This window comes from Podarcis cretensis, assembly GCF_951804945.1.
Source record: "Podarcis cretensis genome assembly, chromosome: 1".
Lineage (NCBI taxonomy): Eukaryota > Metazoa > Chordata > Lepidosauria > Squamata > Lacertidae > Podarcis > Podarcis cretensis.
The window spans coordinates 68224544-68243962 of NC_137170.1; the positions used below are offsets into that span (position 1 = coordinate 68224544).

Here is a 19419-nt window from a genome sequence, read left to right on the forward strand (position 1 = left end):
GCTTTGCCAACTCTCTCCCCTACCCAACTGTGCCTGCACTGCCATAGTGGGGAACATTTTTAAGACGAAGGGCCAAATGCCCTTCTAAGCAGCTTTGCAAGAGCCATATACCAGTAAGGGGTAGGACAATGGGTAAAAGTCGACAGCGCAACAAATGTGAACTTTACATTTGTACCCATCAACTAGCTTCTACACACACACTGCCCTATATTCTCCATCCAAGCAAGAAAGAGGCACTCTCAGAATTCAAGGACACAGTCTAGCCAGGCAAAACGACACAGCAGGCTTGTCATTACCTCAGCAACACACAATGAACCTAGCAACTAGCTTATCCTCTCAGCTGCAAATGAATTTAGCTGCAACTGCAAACTCTCTTCATCTCTTAACAGTGTAACATAATATACACTGTAGCTATGAGAAACATGTAGAGGAATTTCCACATTGTTTTCAGGAACAAAGACAGACCTGGCCCACCCATGCAGTGGGGCGAAGCAGCGGTGGAAACTGCTCACAGCTTCTGCCACCACCAGAGAAGCAACCAAGGTAAGGGAGGTGTTGGCATTGGCAGAGTGACACAGCATTCTGCCACACAGTTTTGCCGCCAGTGGCAAAGCTCTCCGGAACAAAACTGAATGAGAGGGAAGCATTCCCAAAGTCCTTGCAGAGTTTGCCCTCACGCATTCCAGTGAGACGTTACAAGGGCTTTTCCATGAGGTGAAGCCCTTGCAAACCTCATGCCCCGTCCCCCAGTGGGAGCAGGATGTTTTGCTTCAGGCTCCAAAATGTTTTGGGCCACCTCTGACCTAAGACATTTTTTTAAAAAAAATCATGAAGGAAAGACCTGCCTGGGGCTTTAAGTGGCTCCAAGCAAATACTTTGTCCCATCTTTTAACATGTTTAAGATTTACAATATCTCAAAACTGATATTGAATATTACTTTAGTCTGACAAAATCTGACCACTTAAATTTTATCCCAGTGGGATTATTGTGGCTCTTTTTTATGCATTTGTTTTTCTGCATGAGTGTGCTGATATTGTATTTTATCTGATTTTTGGTATGTCTTTTATTTTTTATTGACTAAATTGGTTTATGTCACCTAGAGGACTAGGCAAACATGTGACATCAATGTAAACAGTAACAAACAATGCACCGGACATGTTAATGGTGACTCCCCAAAGCTTTCGTTTTTATGTCACACCTTTCTTCAAGGCTTGTGACTGACAAAATTTATTGTTGCATGAGCTTCTGTCTGAGGGCAACTAACCCATTACTTCATGTCTGTGAGGAGACATATTATACTAGCTGACAGGAAAAGTCTTCTTAAAATGTTTCCCAAGACATCCCGAGCTCTACATAACATGTCACCTCCAAAACTCTTATACTTGCTTTTAACCTACAAATATCAAATCCTAACACTCTCCTAGGTGGGGAAGGAGACAGCTGAGTTAAGAAATCTTTCATTTTTAAAACAGGGTAGCAATCTCTAAGCAGAACTTTCAGCTCAATTCTCATGTGCTTGGCAAGGTAAGGGTATTCTCGTCCCCTCAAGAGCTCATAAGGTTAGGCTCTATTTGGATTAAAATGAGCTTGTCCCCGTTCCTCAGTTCATGTAAAGGTGGAACAAAAGAAGTGTGTGGGGTTTAGGGGTGTTCAGTGCTTGGAAGGACCTTTTCATGGTGCAACAGCAAGGCTCTGAAAGCAAAATTTCACCATGCCATTCTCACTTTGTGCGTGTAGAGGGGAGTAGATAACTATTTTATGATGCACAGTCGCTCTACTTTCAGCTAATGAATCCTTGCCTTCCATTGCAAAGCCTGAACTAAGGTCATTTACACAGGTGATGTTCAAATCCATTTTTCCCTACCTCTGAATGTCCACATCTATAATTTGCATATAATTCCTGCTTCCTGTCTCTCTTTAACAGCTCCAAAAGGTGACCCATTTCATATTTGGAGAGCCAGCACGCCAGACGGAGAAAGTTTTTTCTGTCCACCATCTAGGCCAGAGAACGTTTCACTCTTTTCCTCCAATAACTGGTCTTTCCTCCCTTAGCAGTCCTTTAAAGGGACTCCTTTTACTGCTGAGGCTTTGTGACTTTCCAAACGAATGCACGAAAAATGAACATCCAAGTTGCATACATTTTAATGCACTTTGCACACATTCTTCCAACAAAATACACTTTGTTTCAATGCCCTAAAATATATACACATATGCATTTACTAACACAAAATATGTTTTTGGTGTGTACATTATGGGATCTAAACTGCACCACAAACTCTGGAGAAGTGCATAATTGAACTGATAGTGTGTTCCAGTCTGCAAGCACATGCAGGAACACTGAATCAGGTTGGCAATGTGAATTAAACAAATTTCTCTCCTATCCCTAGCAGAAATAAAACTACATGATGGGGAAGGAGCCAGCCTCCTCCCCACCCATTATTCATTTGCTTCAAATTGTCACATCAGCAGCTACAAATCTGAAAAGAAAAAGAATCTCCAAGCTATGCAAAACTTAAGAGTTCTTTGGCTTTAAGATGCAAGAGCCAGGATCTCTTACTCGAAAGCAGCCTCACCAGTTTGTGAAGATGTGATTTTTTGCCTCTGTAATAGCCTGCATTCCTTTTATTGTTAGCACATACGCGCGCGCGCACACACACACACACACACACACACACACACACTGCAACCAAATTGGTCTCCCCTTGAAATCTCACCATATTCTGCCACCATGAAATATCTTGCTGAATCGTCGTATGCAAAAAGTGGACTTCCAATTACTATGGTGTACCCTCCCACGGCTGCTTCGGAGGCCAGAGGAAAAGACAGGTCCACAATGCCATTTTGAGGCTTCACATCCACCCACTGGCCTATTCGGTTCTCATTAGGATCCTGGGCACAGGGATAAGACCAAAAAGACTCTGATGTTTGTGTGGTTTGTAACATCACAAAAGCAGTCAAATACAACATTTCCTGTTTGCCCAGAGTGGACACACAGAGGAATGTTGCTCCAGCCAGGAGGATTTCCTGTCACACCTGGTCTGGAGCATCCTCCCCCTGTATGTGACCAGGTAAATGGGCGTGACCTTCTGCGACCCCATAAAAGGGCTGGTCACGCAGCCCTCTTTCTCTTGATGCTCTTCCTCTTGCACTATCTTGTACTATTTTTGGCCCTTTTCCCTCACTGCCATGAAAGCAGCAAAAATAGGATGCAATGTCTTCTGCCCCAAACCACATTCACAAGCCAGCTTGGAATGTAAATATTTTACAAACTGTGTAGACCTGCTTTAGGATTCCAGAAATAAATAAAGGGCAATGAGGTGAATATCTATATCTATATGTTTATTTTCAAATGCAGGTTTGGGAATAGCTATCCGCATGCCTAAGCCAAACATCCCTTGTAATGATGAGAGTGTGTTGAATCTCACTCTTAATGGCATGCACTTCAAATCATTCGACCTGTACAGTATACTTAAATTACCAATTAACCCTCACAAAAAAAGATCAGGCCGGGTCAACGAAAATGATCAAGGCTGTCTGGGCACTTCCATTACCACCATGAAGCAATCAGGAATAAACTGACTGGCAGTTTGTGACCTCTGCCCCCAAACAAAGGTCCCGTGTTTTGTGATTAATGGTTGTATGGTTCACCTTTTGTTCCCTGACAAGCAGTACTTAACCAGCTTTCATTTCATTCCATTTCTTTTTTGCATTCTGCTGATCAAGAACCTTCAAAAATGTGTCTTCCTGAGAACAGGCGCTAGGAAAGAAAAATAAAATAAAAACAATTTCAGAAATTGGTTTTTTAAAAAACAAAAAAGGTTCCAGAACTATGGGGGCTCTGGCTCATGATCTTGTCATCAGTTGCATTTCATACAAAGAACCCAGATGAATCAGACTACAGTTCTGCTTAATCCAACAGTCTGTCCCCAACCGTGGCCAATCTGCTGCCTATGGACAGCCTAAAAGCCAGGCATGAGTGCAGAAGCCATCTACTGATTGTGATTCACAGCAAGCGATATTCATATACAGTGGTACCTCTGGTTTCGTACTTAATTCGTTCTGGAGGTCCGTTCTTAACCTGAAGCTGTTCTTAACCTGAAGCACCAGTTTAGCTAATGGGGCCTCCCACTACCGCCACACCACTGCTGCGCGATTTCTGTTCTCATCCTGAAGCAAAGTTCTAAACCCGAGGTACTATTTCTGAGTTAGCAGAGTCTGTAACCTGAAGCATATGTAACCTGAAGTGTATGTAACCCAAAGTACCACTGTAGCCATCATGACTATAGCTGTCAGGAGCCATCCTACTCTCAAGTAGGACCCTGGTAGAGACACATGCCCAACTGGCATGTTCTCTCCCTCCTGGTTGATCATTTGGGAGCTTTGAAAGCTTTCTTCTGCCCAAACATCACAGCAATTGATGCCAAGAAACATCAGCACACTTAGGGATCCTCAGAGTCTTTGCAGCTTGCGTAACAGACCATCAACTCAGCATTTTGGCTAATCTACTTTATTTACATATAAAACACTCGGAGCATACTGACTTAGCTCCTTCCTCTTTCTCATCAGACAGCAAAGAGAAAGAACAAAGGACAATAATCCCATTTCACGGAACACAGTAACACAAACATCCTGTCTCCGTCACTTCCCACTCTGTGGAATGAAAACATACGTCATGTGATAGACAACAATCCCATGACTGCAGACACGGGGAATGAATCTTCAACAATAGCCTCCCCCAATCCCCCCTTTAAAGCCATTTAAACTAGCGGCCATCACCAAAATCCATCAGTTATGATCATCATACTTGTTAACAATGATCAAGATGCATGCTTGACCAAATAACATATTGATTCATAAGAAAATGTGTATTAAGAATCTAAAAATGTCTTTAATTGACACAAATATTTATTTAGCATTAAGCAACAGCTATATATAACATCCGGATTAGTTGATGTGGAAATTTTGTGATTTGAAGTGTTTTTGGAACCTCAACCACCATAGTGATTATGCAGTGCTAAGTCACAATGTCTTGCCTGAGAATGATAGCTGTTAATTGCTTTCATGAATATGGATCTGAAAACTTGCCTACAACAGAAAGGTGCCATGCACTTAAAAATGTAGATTAGCCATGGGAGCAAGGGTAAATAAGTCCACACTGGCATATTACTCTCTGAAGTATCAAATATCTTGTATTAAGGGTAGCACAATTAATTGGAAGTCAAATATTAATGGGAATTTGACATTTTGATGTGAATATTCATTGGTATCAGATTCAATATATGGTTATGAACTCTTCCCTGGCTGATTCCAATTTTGAGCATATTTGACTCCAAGCCTGTTGTTCTCTTCTCCTTAGTAGCCAAGGGCTGAGGGGTGTCAAAGACCCATTATCATTTTTGCAGGAGGGTCCACGTCTTCATCATCCTACCAGCCACCCAATCAACATGAAATGGGAGCTTTCTAACACCAGGGCAGTCTTTACCATTTGAAGCAGGGGGTAAAAACTAAGAGAGTCTGTACTGGTCCAGTAAACACTTCCGCTGCGCAACCAGCAACAGTTCTCTTTGCAGAGCATTGATTAAGTCCAGTGCAGAGATTCTTGTTGCAGTACAAGCTTCAGAGTCTCAGCAGCAAAGAAATAACGACACAGGGAAGCCTGTCTTTCCAAAGACAGGTTTATTGCAGAAAGATAACAGAAACACCTCCGGAGCTTTCAGACATTTTTTTTTCACACCCCCCCCCCACAGGCAGAGAAAACAAACACTCTTTATATAATGAGTAACTTAACAACTTAACGAGCTTGACTACTTAAAGTCACATGACATTGCTAACTTGCCAGTGTCTAAGGTTTCACACCCTAACACCCCCTCTCGCTGGCAATACAAAAACAAAATTACTTCAGACCCATTTCTTCACAAAAGTTTTCATGCCGCTGAAACCCAAGCGATTTTGTAAAACCATCAGCTTGATTTTCATGACTGGGACAGTAATTTAATTTAACAATTCCTGCTTTTACCGTTTGACAAACATTTTGAAAGCGGATATCCAAATGTTTTGTACGACCTTTAAACTGCCCATTTTGTGCTAACTTAAGACACGGTTGATTATCACCCCATACAGTGATTGGAGTGATGGCCTTTTCATACATCTCTTGTGCCAAGCATTTGTAAAATTCTAGATCTCTACATAACTCAGATAAGGCACAGAACTCAGCTTCTGTTGACGACAAAGCAATCAGGTTCTGTTTCTTGGATCTCCACCCAATCAGAGAGTTACCAAATTTTATTACACAGCCAGACACTGATTTTCTATCCTTTAAATTTGCCCAATCACTATCTGCACAACAAGTAATCTGTGCTTGTCCTTCAGAAGATAATTCAAGGCAAAAAACTTTGGTGTAAATATCTTAACACTCTTTGAATTCCTTTCCATGCATTTACACTAGGTTTTGAAGCTTCTCTGCTGACTAAGTTAACAGCGTAAGCAATGTCTGGTCTACTCCATTGCGAAAGATGAAGTAAGCTTCCCAGTGCTGACTGAAAGATTTCAGCACGCTTGAATTCAGCACTATCCTTGAACTCATTGTCTTTTACAAAACCCATTTCCATTGGTGTTCTAACACCTGCACACTCCGTCATGCCAAACTTTTTCAACATTTGCAGTATCTTGCCTTTTTGATTCAGTAGAAAACTGCCATTTTTGGTCCTATCTATCTGAACACCAAGGTAGACCTTTACATCACCAAGATTCTTAACTTTGAAGTGTTTATTTAACTCTTTGGCTAGTTTTTTTACTTGTTCTTGTGTCTTTGAAGTGTAAATCAGGTCATCTACATAAACAAGCAAAGATTCTTGAGCATCTCCTGAACCTCTGAAATATAAGCAATTGTCAGCCTTGCTCCTGCTAAAACCAATGCCTACCAAAGCGTCATTCAAACACTCATTCCAATTATGAGCAGATTGCTTGAGTCCATAAATAGATTTATGTAGTTTCCATACCTGATTTGATTTACCAACTTTCAATCCTGGCGGTAGCTCCATATAGAGCTCTTCAGCCAAGTCTGAATGAAGATAAGCTGTAGAGACATCAAATTGATTCACTTTGAACCCTTTCTGAGCAGCAACTGCTAATAGTGCCCGAAGGGTTTCACTCCTTGAAGTGGGTGCATAGACTTCGGAATAATGTAACCCCTTTCTTTGCGTAAAACCTTGAGCTACAAGCCTTGCTTTGTACTCTGGTTTCCCCATCACTGTTGTCTTTATCCTGTACACCCACCTACAACTTACTGCCTTGGTACCTTCTGGCAGTTTGGTGATGGAAAACACACCCAGTTCTTTCATAGAATTCAACTCTTTTTGCATGGCCTCACGCCACCTACTGGCCTCCTCCTGGGGTAATTGCTCAACCTCCTCAAAACTTTCAGGTTCGCAATTTGCCAAACCAGCCCAAACACTAATAGCTTGGTACCTTTCAGGAGGTTTACCTTTGTTGGTAAGCTTGGAACGCCTTAACAGTTCCTGTGATGTTCCTTCAGTTTCCCCCTCTGACCCAGAATCACTAGTCGTCACCTGTTGTCACTAGTAGTTGAAGAACTTTCTGATTCTGACTTTACACGTCTCTCTTGCTGTACGGGTGAACTTTTAGAGCTAGAAGATTCTGACTTTACAGACTTGGGTGAACTAGACGGTTTCTCACCCTCGTCCTCAGACTCAAATTCCTCAGCCTGTTCTGGAACTAATACCTGCCCTGGGGCCTGAGTTTCATTGTTACTGTTCACCACATCAAATAGTATGTCAGGATTTCCATGAATTTTATTCCAACCATCCTGTTCACAAAATTCCACACTTCTGCTGATTGTGATTTTTGTTTGATTGCCTTCTACATTCACAAATCTCCAACCTTTTGTGTTTGCTTGATAACCACAGAAAAACATTTCTTTAGATCTAGGATCGCCTTTCCTACGTTGTGCCCTAGGCACCAGCACATAAGCACGACATCCAAAAACTCTTAGATGATCAATTTTTGGTTTTTTCCCAAATAGCATGAAGTAAGGAGTGTTGCCTACTGTGCTATTGTACACTCTGTTAAAAGTATAATTCGCATACAGTGCAGCCTCAGCCCAAAAACTCTGTGGAAGTCCAGAATCAAACAGCAAGGCAGCAATGGCTTCCTGTAATGTTCGAAATTTTCTTTCGGCAACCGCATTCTCCTGTGGTGAATAGGGATTGGTAAGTCTATGAACTATACCTTTCCTTTTTAACCACGTCTCCAGCGTGTGATTCACATATTCCCCACCACGATCTGATTGTATTTTACGCACCCTGGTGTCAAATTTACATTCGACTTCTTCAATCCAATCCATCAGGATGGAAGCTGCTTGTGATTTTTCTTTCAGAAAGAAAACCCAACTAGCCCTTGAAAAATCATCCACCAAAATTTGCATAAATCTCGCACCTCCAAGCGATTTGACTGGCATAGGGCCACACACGTCTGTGTGCACAAGTTCAAAGAGTTTCTTGCTTACTCTATCAGATCTAGGATAGTTACATGTCTTAACCTTAGCATGTTTACAAGCACAACAATCCAGAAAATTTGGACAGGGTTTAATGTTACACTCCTCAGCAAAATCTGGCATCTTGCTTACATACTTAAAGCATATATGAGCTAACCTTCTGTGTAGTAGATGTGCACAACCTGTATGAGGAGCCTTATTTACACACTTAGCTTGCGCTTCACCTGTTGAACATCTACCTGCTGCTAACTGCTCTTCATCCAAAACAAAAAGCCCATCCTCACAGGGAATTTTAACTAGCTCCTTCCCCTGTTTCGAAATGGTGCACACATCATTTTCAAACTCAACCTTAAAACCACTTTTTACCAGGCATGACACACTCAAAAGTCTATTGTTCATTCCTGGAAGAACGAAAACAGGAAGGTTAGTTTGCAAACAATTAACATAAATTGTGCCTTTAAGGTTCATTTCTCGTTTACTATTGTCTGCTATAGTCACAGTTTTTGCAACTGGCAATGTCTTGCAGTTCATCAAGCTGCCACTAGATGTCGCTGGAACTAAACTGTGATTTGCTCCACTGTCAATTATCCACTTCAAGGTTTGTTGGCTCCTTTTAGGACTCTTGTGCTGTCATTGCAGATAGCCCCTTATCAGCACCTGCTCCCCCTCTGGATCGTTGATTCTTGTTGTTCTCACTTCGTCTTCCCCTGTAGCTCCGGAAACTGACCTTGGACTGTTGAAATTCCTGTTGCTTTTCTGGACACTTTGCTATCAAATGAAACCTGCTGCCACATCGAAAACATGACTTGCTGGCCATAGCAGACACTTGTGAGACTTCCTTACAGCTCTGCCTGTTGGTTCCCCCACGCTCTATGGTGGCTCTATGGTGAATTCGCCTAAGAGCTACCCAAATTTCAAATGCAGACCTTAAATTTTCCACATGAGGTAATTGGGAATCGTCTATCGATACCATCAACATGCATCTAGCTTTAGTGTCCATTTTATCATGTTCCCTGTTCTGAGCATGTGCAGCAGCCTGTTGCTCTGCTGTGGCATCTGCTGCAACAGCCACAAACGGCTTTCGCCTCTGGACATAGTCAGCCCACACTTCTTTGGCTTCCAACCAGACTTGAGCCCTCTTAGACCACTGCACGTAATTAGCAGAGTTCAACTTTGTAAAGGGAACCTGGAAATTTTCCACTGCCATTCTTGGGGTCGGCTGCTACTCCCTCTGTGTGCCCTTGCTTCTCTTTCCCCTTGGGATTTGTTTTACTCACTTTTCAGACACCTCCAGCCTCCTCTGAAGCCTTTTAAATTTTTTTCCTCTGTCTCTTCACTAGCATCCTACCACCGTCCTCTGTTTTTGTTAACAAAACAAAAACACAACGGGAGGTCAAGCTAGCCTTTTGCAGCTAATGAAGCTGTAAATCTTCACTTACACAGCTCTCTCAACTTTCTGCAGCCTCTCAGTTCCTTTAAGAGCTGGATTTATGACCAAGCCGGTCTTCTCTCATCCGAAAGCTGCTTTCACTTTCTCTGCACACAATACAGCTGTAGAAACGTAGAAGGATCCATAACCTAAGAGAGTCTGTGTACTGGTCCAGTAAACGCTTCCGCTGCGCAACCAGCAACAGTTCTCTTTGCAGAGCATTGATTAAGTCCAGTGCAGAGATTCTTGTTGCAGTACAAGCTTCAGAGTCTCAGCAGCAAAGAAATAACGACACAGGGAAGCCTGTCTTTCCAAAGACAGGTTTATTGCAGAAAGATAACAGAAACACCTCCGGAGCTTTCAGACATTTTTTTTTTCACGCCCCCCCCCCCCACAGGCAGAGAAAACAAACACTCTTTATATAATGAGTAACTTAACAACTTAACGAGCTTGACTACTTAAAGCCACATGACATTGCTAACTTGCCAGTGTCTAAGGTTTCACACCCTAACAAAAACATGCTCCCCTGGGTTGTTGATGTTGTTTTTGACAAGCAGTTTGAAAATGGGGCCCATGAGGGAGGTGTCCCTGGACAAAAAAACGTACACCAAATTTCAGACAAACATTCAGACAATTGTGCTTGTTTATTTTACCTTCATTATAGAAAAAATTATAGGAAAAGTCACACTTTTCTTGTTCTCCCCTCCCCCTTTCCTGGAAGTGTTCTCTGTGAAGAAAAAGAGAGTGCTTTGGGGGTTCACTGACACACCTTATTAATGGCGCAAACCAGCTCAGAGACATGAAAGCTTGTTCCAAATCAGCTGATTCACCTCATTCTGGGTATTTACAGAAGATGGAGGGAAAAAAGGAAGCAAGGGAAATATGGGTAACAATTGATTTGAGTACCACAATGGAATCTGCTTCATTTCTTTTTCCTTTTCTTGTTAAAGAAAATATCTGCTTTTGGGGAATTTGAAGTATTTTCCTTTCACTCCAGTTAGCTGTTGCCAGCGACTACTACACATTCACGACACAAACACTGGTTTTGTATTGTGACTGACAAGAAAAGACGACAGGAGCAAATCCACCAGTGCTATTTGGACATGCAAACCATGGATAAGCATAGAGAACATTGTCATTCAACTGATAGAACCCAGTGAATCGAGTCACTGCTTTACACTGTGATTTCCTCAATATACGTTTATCATAGGATTTTGATGAGAAAAGACCTGTCTGTTTTTTACACACCCACACCCACACACCATGCCAATTTCTTCTTTCTTCCAGCAGCGATGCTCAAGAGCTAAAGCATTGGAATGCCTTTTTTCATCATGAGTAAATGACATGTTACTTACAGATACTTATACTGAAGTCCTGGTGATTTTTAAAATGAAAAGCAGCCTGGGATTCAGAAACACAGGAATGGGGTGGGGGTGGGGGTGATTAACTCTTTTCTCATCAGTCATTTTTCTCTTCAAAATCACTCCTCTGGCTTGTCCCCCCGCAATCCAACAAGAGTCAGATTCCCAGTATATGTTAACAAGTGATTGATTTATATAAGCTCACTACTCTAGGTTCCAATTTTTTAAAATCATGTCTATGAGAACAGTGGCTTATACGATGACTTCATCACATATCAGAAAGGTTATGATGACAAACAGAATTCTCTCTACCATAATAGCCCTCAGAGAGCTACAGTGAGTCAGGAGAGATTACGTGCTCCCAGAAGTATATAAAGGTTCACAGGCGGAATTCAACTAAACAACTGTGTGAGAAGAATGGTGTCCACTTATGCAATGGGACTTTCCCACCCTAGAACAGATTTAGGGCGGAGGAGAGAGGGAGAGCATTCTGTTGCACAAGGAAAAATCCTTGTGCTGATGGAACATTAGCCGTAGTGCTACACTGAAGTCTTCCCACAGAGTAGAATGAGATGCTCATATCTAGTGCTAAAACAAAGTACAGTACCTAATATGCTCCATTCTGCTGTCACAAATGTTGCTATGGGGGGGGCAGGGACGGAGAAAGGGGGTGTGGCAGGGGCAGGCAGCCCCAGGTGTCACAACTGAAGGGCGGTGACAAAATGCTGGGTGGCACTCACTGCGAGGCCTGCAGCACGCCCAAGCCACGCATCTCTCCTGCGAATGACGCAGTAGATTGGGTGCCCACAGACTCCACAATGCCCCAAACGGTCTGCCTGCTTGCCTCCCCCTCAGCTGAAAGGCGGCTGAGGGGGAGGAGGCAGGCAGACTCCTCGGAGGCCCCACGGCCCCGCCCCTGGTGCAGGGCACGTGTGCCACCCCAGGCGTCCGACTGGCTTGCTCTTGGGGGGGGGGGCTCTAATCCAGCACCAGGAGTATGGATGTGGGGTCTCTTGCACCATGTTTTTGCCACCAAGTAAGGCCTACCAGCTTGGCTGGCGCCAAGTGTTCCCTTCTCTTCTCAGTAGGCAATTAGCAGTGAGGATCTCTTCTCTGCAGAGAGAGTATTGCCATTCATCACTTTCCACAAGAAGAGGTCTCAAAGAGAATAAAAAATCCATAAAATTCAAAACACCTTGGTAATCAATTAAAAGCCAAATCCATAGAAAAATATACAATAGAACCCTCCCACCCAAAAAAAGTGTTCATCCAACAATCACAATAAAAAGGATGGCTCCACCCCATTCTGACTGACAACAAAAGATGACAGGAGCAAATCCACCAGTGCTATTTGGACTTGCAAACCATGGCTAAGCATAGAGAACATTGTCATTCAGCTGCCATTTTCTACAGACCCCATCGAATCGGGTTACTGCTAAGTGATGAATGCCACAAACTAGGCTAGACATCATAACAAAGTCTTACCCATGTTAATGACCCAAGGAAAAAGGTCTTAGCCTGACACCTGCAAACTGACAATTTTTATGGTATGTTTCCTTCAGAAGAAAACTGCACAAACTCAGGTGTAGATGTACCTGTCTGTAGCACATATCTATATTGGGTTCAATGGCTTTTGAAGTGTCTGAAGCCTCAGAATAGAGCCTTCCGGTCTATCAGTTTTGTTCTGCAGTCCATCATATTGACCAAATTGTAGCTTCAGAAGCTAGTGATCATATGTGCTCTATATAGCATGCAGAGAGCTTAGAAGAACTTGGGGGGGGGGTCCAATTAGAGAGTGCTAATTGCTCTCCTCTTATGCACCTGCACAAAAGTATAGGCATAAGAGCTGCCACAAAAGTTGCTGTAAGAGCAACAAATTGGTTTTTAATGCAGTACTTTCAGAAGATGAATACAGTCTGGTATTTCCTGGTCCAGCCTCTCATCTCTCCTACCTGGTATGATGCTGTCATCATTTAGTGCTGATGATGGTGTGAGCGTGTCATAAAGGGGTGTCTGTTGCACATTCCTTTTCTATTCAGTATCAAAGACAGTTTGGTCATGACGAAACAGGTTCCCCATTCTGCCTTGGCAGAGGAAGCAGGGGGAAAGATGTGTGAAGATAGAATTTGTCATCACAACTACTTAATCTGTATATTTTTCGGAAAGGCAAAATGTTTGTCATAACCCAAGCTTAAGCCCCAACCTTGTCTAGAGCACTCTGGAAGTCTAGACAGTTCCATTTTGGGATGTAGCAGGTCCAATCTCTACTTCACTATCCCCATCTCACCAGAATCAACTCTGTAATACATTGTCACCAGCTAAGACAAGGCCAGTTGCTCAAGTGCTTCTTTGTGTTGTCTCCTGTTCTTCCTTAAATTCAGAATTGTTCTGCATAGATTTACTGAAGGGTTTTTGTTTTTAAGGCAGTTCAGCTTTAGAAGCTGCTTCTTCCTCTACATTTATCTACAGTCATATAAATATATCTCTCTCACACACACAACATAGTGTGAAATGCTTTAGGACAGTGGCTTGAATCCTATGAACACTTCCCTGGGAACACATTGGGACTTGCTTCTTATATATGTGTATTGTTTCACTGTTATCACAGAATAATAAATGTTATGTGCAACTCCTCTAATTGTCAACTTTGAATTAAATTGTGGGGGCATCACCCTCTTTTGTGACTTCTATAGATAGAACGAATCTATGTTTAATATTCAGGGAGAAGGGCATGATAATATTGCAATCAAGCAGCCAACAAATGAGAAAACTGAACTTTAAACATTTCCTTTGCCTTTTCATAGGTAGGCAAGACAAATTCACTATTTGCCCTATAGCCTTTAAAAGATCTAAATTGTTGAATATGGGAACACTATATACCGAGATGGGCTAACTCTATATCCCAAGATGCACAGAGTATTACACACGGTTTGATTTGATATTCCAAAATTGCTCCCAGGCCCAGAGCCTGCAATAGCATCGTTAACCTCCAGAATTAGAGTTTCTACTTCAGTTCTAAAGTTCCATTAGCCCAGAGGGCATGTAAAAGTTGACACAGAGTCTGCATTCATTTCTGCATGCCTTTTTGTTTACTGGAAATCCTCAGCTGACCTGAGACGAGGTTCATGCAAACAAATGAGAGATGATCACAAAGTAAGGCTCTTCACATACATTAAGAGCACAATCCTGCACATGTTTACTTAGGAGGAAGTCCCACTGAGGTCAGTGGGATACGTCTAGGTAAGTGCCCTTACCTGGATGAAAGGAGGGTATCTTGATTGGTAAAACAGCCCTTCTACCAACATGCTCACAGGATGATTTGACCACAGTCTCATTCTCTCTCCATGCACAAGCTATTAACTTGTTAAAATCTTAGATTGCTTTGCTTTGTTTTTTACTTCTTTCTGCTTGTTTCATCTTTCTTTGAGATTTGCTATTTGATTTTCCATGCTAGTCTCTTCCTCTAATCCTCCTTCTCTGCTGCTCTGTCTCTATTCTAATATCTCTACATCTATGTTTCATTGCTGGTGAAACATAGCATATTGGGGGGGGGGGAGCGTATAATATAATCACACAAAAGTAATATAAGCACACAAAAGGTTTATTGGCAAGCTGAAAGGATGAGACTTATTCCAGGAAAACATTCCAGGAAACATTACTCTAAAGGCATGTCCCTATCTCTAAATCTCTGTTGTCTTTGGAATGATTAGAGATGTCTAAAGCAGAGCCTGTAATTAATTCAATGGCAAGATCAGGTCATCATATTCTAGTTTAGTTTTAATGTCCACAGTTTCTAAAGATGGCTATCATGAATACACATTCACCCTTCCTAGTGCAAATTCAGGCTTTCTTTTTCTGTAAGCTCTTCAGACCCTCATCATTGGAAGAAGAAAAAAGAGCAAATTCCTACTTTTCACTTGATAGTGAAGAAAATTATGTATTTTTTTAAAAAAAACCCCAAACACACACACAGAGCAATAACTTTCCATTAATAATTTCACTTTTTGCCTTAAAAACCCTCACTCCATTTTAATTCTGACTTCTTTTTTACATTGTGCCGTTATTTTGGGTGTGATTTGCAGAGTTAACATTGTCTTGTCTTGTTATTTTGTAGAGAATATCACAAGGAGCTGAAGCTGACTTACTGGCATAACCTCACTGGCTTCAGTGAATACACACCAGAGATAGATCTACCCCATTGTGTTTCAAAAAGAAATTGTAAGGCAATAATGTATTTTACACACACTCCTCTGAGCCCAATTGCTCTATGTGGAAATATAGAAATAGACTGCAAAAGGAGGATTCGTTTCAATTTAATTATTCCTGGTAACTCACTGAGAGGAAGCACAACATCTGGCTTCTCTATCTACATTTTCAGAAGATTGATTAGTGCCAATGAAAGGCAGGCAGATGTATTAATTAAGAACTATAAATGGAAAGTGAATGTCTTAGACCCAGTTCAACAAGCCAATATGGACATGGTAAGCAACTGAGAGGGACATAGGACAGAACGTGTTTTAGTGCAGTGGGCCATGTTAAGACAGTTAGCATGAGTCACCTCAGATGTAATCTTGTCCATTCTTCAGCCATAGTTAAGGAGTTAACTAGGCCATAGTTAAGGAATTCCACTTCATGGGCAAATTTCCCCTTGCCGTCAAGCATTGGTATGTGTGAGCATGGAGGGTAACAAGTGATATATTTATTGCCTCAGTGGGAAGTTATTCTCTGGTAGTGCACAGATGCCATCATCTTCAGTGCCCCCTTTGCAATTCTTGATGCAGTTTCTAATGCGGCCTGCAGAGGTTATCTCCACAGCATGAAATCACAGATGGACAGATCAACCATCTGGTAGCCAAAATGGTGCACTCCAACTCTTGTTGGCTTCCAACGTCCATCATCATGGTCAGGGATCATGGAAGCTTTAGTCAAACAACATATGGGCACCAGATTGGCTATTCTGACCTAAGATTTCAAAAGCAATGATATTGTTATTATCATTTTAAAGGACACCCAGTAAGCACATGGCAAAGAGACCAGTGGTTCCATTTGCTCCATGGTGGGCTGATTCTGGGCCAGTTATGTAACATGCAATTGTACAATTTCAAAGGGTCAGTTTTTTGTCTTAAAAGTTGCTTGCTGTCATACACCAGTTCGCACCATTGGAAAACTATAATCATAAATATGGAATAATGCTTCATGGAGTTTTCAGGAGGCAATTGTTATTTCCCCCCTCTCAGCTGAGAAATGCCATGACAATAACCCTGTAATGCTTTAGAATAGCAATCTGATAAGCAGATTAGTTTTCAGAAATGTATTCAGGCAGTAGTTAAGTTCTTTTTTATTTATTTCAGCTGTCTCCACTGGAGATTTATTTTTAAATAAATGAACACACATCATGTACTAATAGTTCTGGCTTTGCAGAGTACATCAACCATTATGGGAAGGATCATAAGTAATGCTTTCCCATAAGATCTAAGCGATAGAGTTGGCTGGAGTAATCATCTGTTATTGTAAACATTTCCTCTCCAACATGTGCACGTACCAAATCACAAAGCCTTTAATACAAGAAAGCAATGGAATTAAATATGCTTGCTTAATGCTTCTGGTGCCTTTTATCTTTTGAGATGCGGTGGTAGTTAAAGCCATTCGTGCTAGATTCAAAAAGAATGGAGAGTCAATTACATAAAATTCTATGGTTTGCTACAATCTTTTGCCCAATTACAGATTCTGAAACCCTTTTATTTTATTGGAACTGGAGGCGCATAATTATTTTTTCTCAAGTTGCTTTTTCACAAAGGTATTCAAAGATAAGTGCAGGACTAGAAATAAACTGCATGCCAATAAAAAATGAACAGTAAAAAGAAAATATTTATCAATTGCCAAAAGAAAGCAGCAAGTGGTCAGTAAAACAACAGGCAAAAATGAAGAGCTACTAAAGCAGTAGAAACATCAGAGCAATATTCTAGAAGTCTTGGATAAAGTTTTAATCTGGCCACTACATATAATTAATGAAGAATCTTCCATAGTTCTCTGCCCTTGACCAATGAAGTGCTGGCATATAGCACTGTGTGGTCCATAGGGAGGCAACTTCCATCCTTCACTACTTACTCTCCTGTCCACTATTGCCTTCTAAGCTTTCAGGTCTGAAGCTGAGACAGGCATTCCTTTGGGATCATCTGCTTACTCCATCTGCTTACTCCTAGCAAAGAAGAATGGAGTTAAGTATCTCCAGCACAATTAGTAACCAACAGAGCAATCCAAACCTCCTTTGCAGCAGCAGCTCAGTGAGCACATGGGGGTCTAGCCCACATGACCCACCCTCCTCATATAACATCTAAACAGGGCTATGGATTGTCCCATTTGAGACTAACAGACCCTCCAAGTATCCCTATTTTCCAGGGACAGTCCTGGATTTACAGAAGCCCTCCTGGTTTCCGATTTTATCCCCAAATGTCCCGTCGTTCCTCAGCAGGACACCCCTATTTTCATTGGAGAAATGTTGGAGAGGATTGTCTAAAGATATGTGCAGTTAACATTTGAATGTTCCCCCATAACAAAACAAAAACAAAAAAACCCACCCCAAACATTTGACTGAGCATGCTGGTTCTTAAGAACCCTCCCTGACTGACCTCCCTTAAACTGAAAGGCAAATGGTCATTGTGCTGGGATCAATAGCGTTGTGTATATTATCACTCAGCCCACCCCTGAAAGTATTCTTCTATTCGAATCCTTCTGTAATTAGCAGCAATACTCAGAGCTAAAAGGCAGATCGTCCCCTCAATTAAATTTATGAAAATCTAATTCCTTTTGGTATCTATATTGAACTGCAGCAGTACCATTTCCCTTTCAGGCAAGGGAAGCCATTTCAGAGGAGGGGACAAAAATGAAATAAGAGCACAACTTAATTATTGCTCAAATGAGCGCAGATATCATTTAATAGTACAGGAAACAAAAACATTGGTGTTCTTGATTGAAGTCCCAGACTTTCAGGTTGAGACAGTGCATTGTTATCACCAAGCTAAATGGGCTTTTTCCCTTAAGGCCATTTGGCCCTTGTTGCTGTGCTGCCAAAGTACAGGAGCTCATCTGGTCCAGAATTCATTCCTAGCTAGGCTGGCTATTGCATGACATTACCCTTTATGTCAAAAGAACTCCAGCATGCAAGTGCCAACCTTTGAAATGGAGGCAAACTGGGCAGTATGGCTGCTGGAAAAGGTCTGCAAACACTGTCAGATCTACTTGGCTGCCTCAGGGCACACGGACATGAAGAGAGCTGTTTGGAATTAGAACAACCCGCTGCTGACTATCCTGCTCCTGCCTCCAATACATTATCCATGCTTTAGGGCAGATATAAACAGCACACTAACACAGTCCTCTGGTCCCGGTCCCAACCCCATATGTGCTGAGTATCTTTAAAGTTGGTGTAAAGCAGGCATGGGCAAACTCGGCCCTCCAGATGTTTTGGACTACAATTCCCATGACCACTGGTCCTGCTAGCTAGGGATCATGGGAGCTGTAGGCCAAAAACATCTGGCGGGCCGAGTTTGCCCATGCCTGGTGTAAAGTTTGTGTGATTATTTCAGATTTAACAAGAGATGGGCAAAGCATGTTCTGCTTCATGGAGAGCACGTGTTGCGGTGGGGGCTGACAGGACACTCCAAAGTTGTGGGGCGGGCTAATTGATCGTTGGCCACTGATGTGATTGGGCTTCCCTTGTTGTTGGGAAGAAGTTAATGTTGCCATTTGTTGACTGACAGCCAGAAATGCTAAAACTCCCTGCATGAGGTGTAAAGCTTCCTCTTTCGTCCCATGCATCAGATTGCCTGTCCCCCCTCCCTATATTTAGGGTTGTTCGCTTTGACCTTGCTATGCCTGTCATGGGGTTGTCCACTCTTGGGGCAGGGGCCTGGTAGCAATTTGTCCATCTGGGTGATTGGCTGGTGCCATTTAGTTTTTGCCTACTGTGTAGCAAATCGTCACAACTTGTAAGGTTGCGGTTAGGCATTGGTTTATGGTTTGGTTGGTTGAGGGGGCATGGATTGGCTGTGCCTGCCCCTCTAATGCTGCTGCTGCAAGGGATTCCGTTAAAGGAATACAGGGGCTCACTATTGCTTTTG

General features: G+C 42.1%; 1 long non-coding RNA gene across 1 annotated transcript; it reads right to left on the reverse strand.

Annotated features, from left to right (window-relative positions):
* Window positions 1-2660: 2660 nt before the first annotated feature.
* Window positions 2661-13242, reverse strand: LOC307220663. Its single transcript, XR_013841023.1, has 3 exons — window positions 12788-13242; window positions 3649-3757; window positions 2661-2889 (listed from the first exon to the last, which is right to left on the reverse strand). It is a non-coding gene; the product is annotated as an uncharacterized lncRNA (long non-coding RNA).
* Window positions 13243-19419: the final 6177 nt, after the last annotated feature.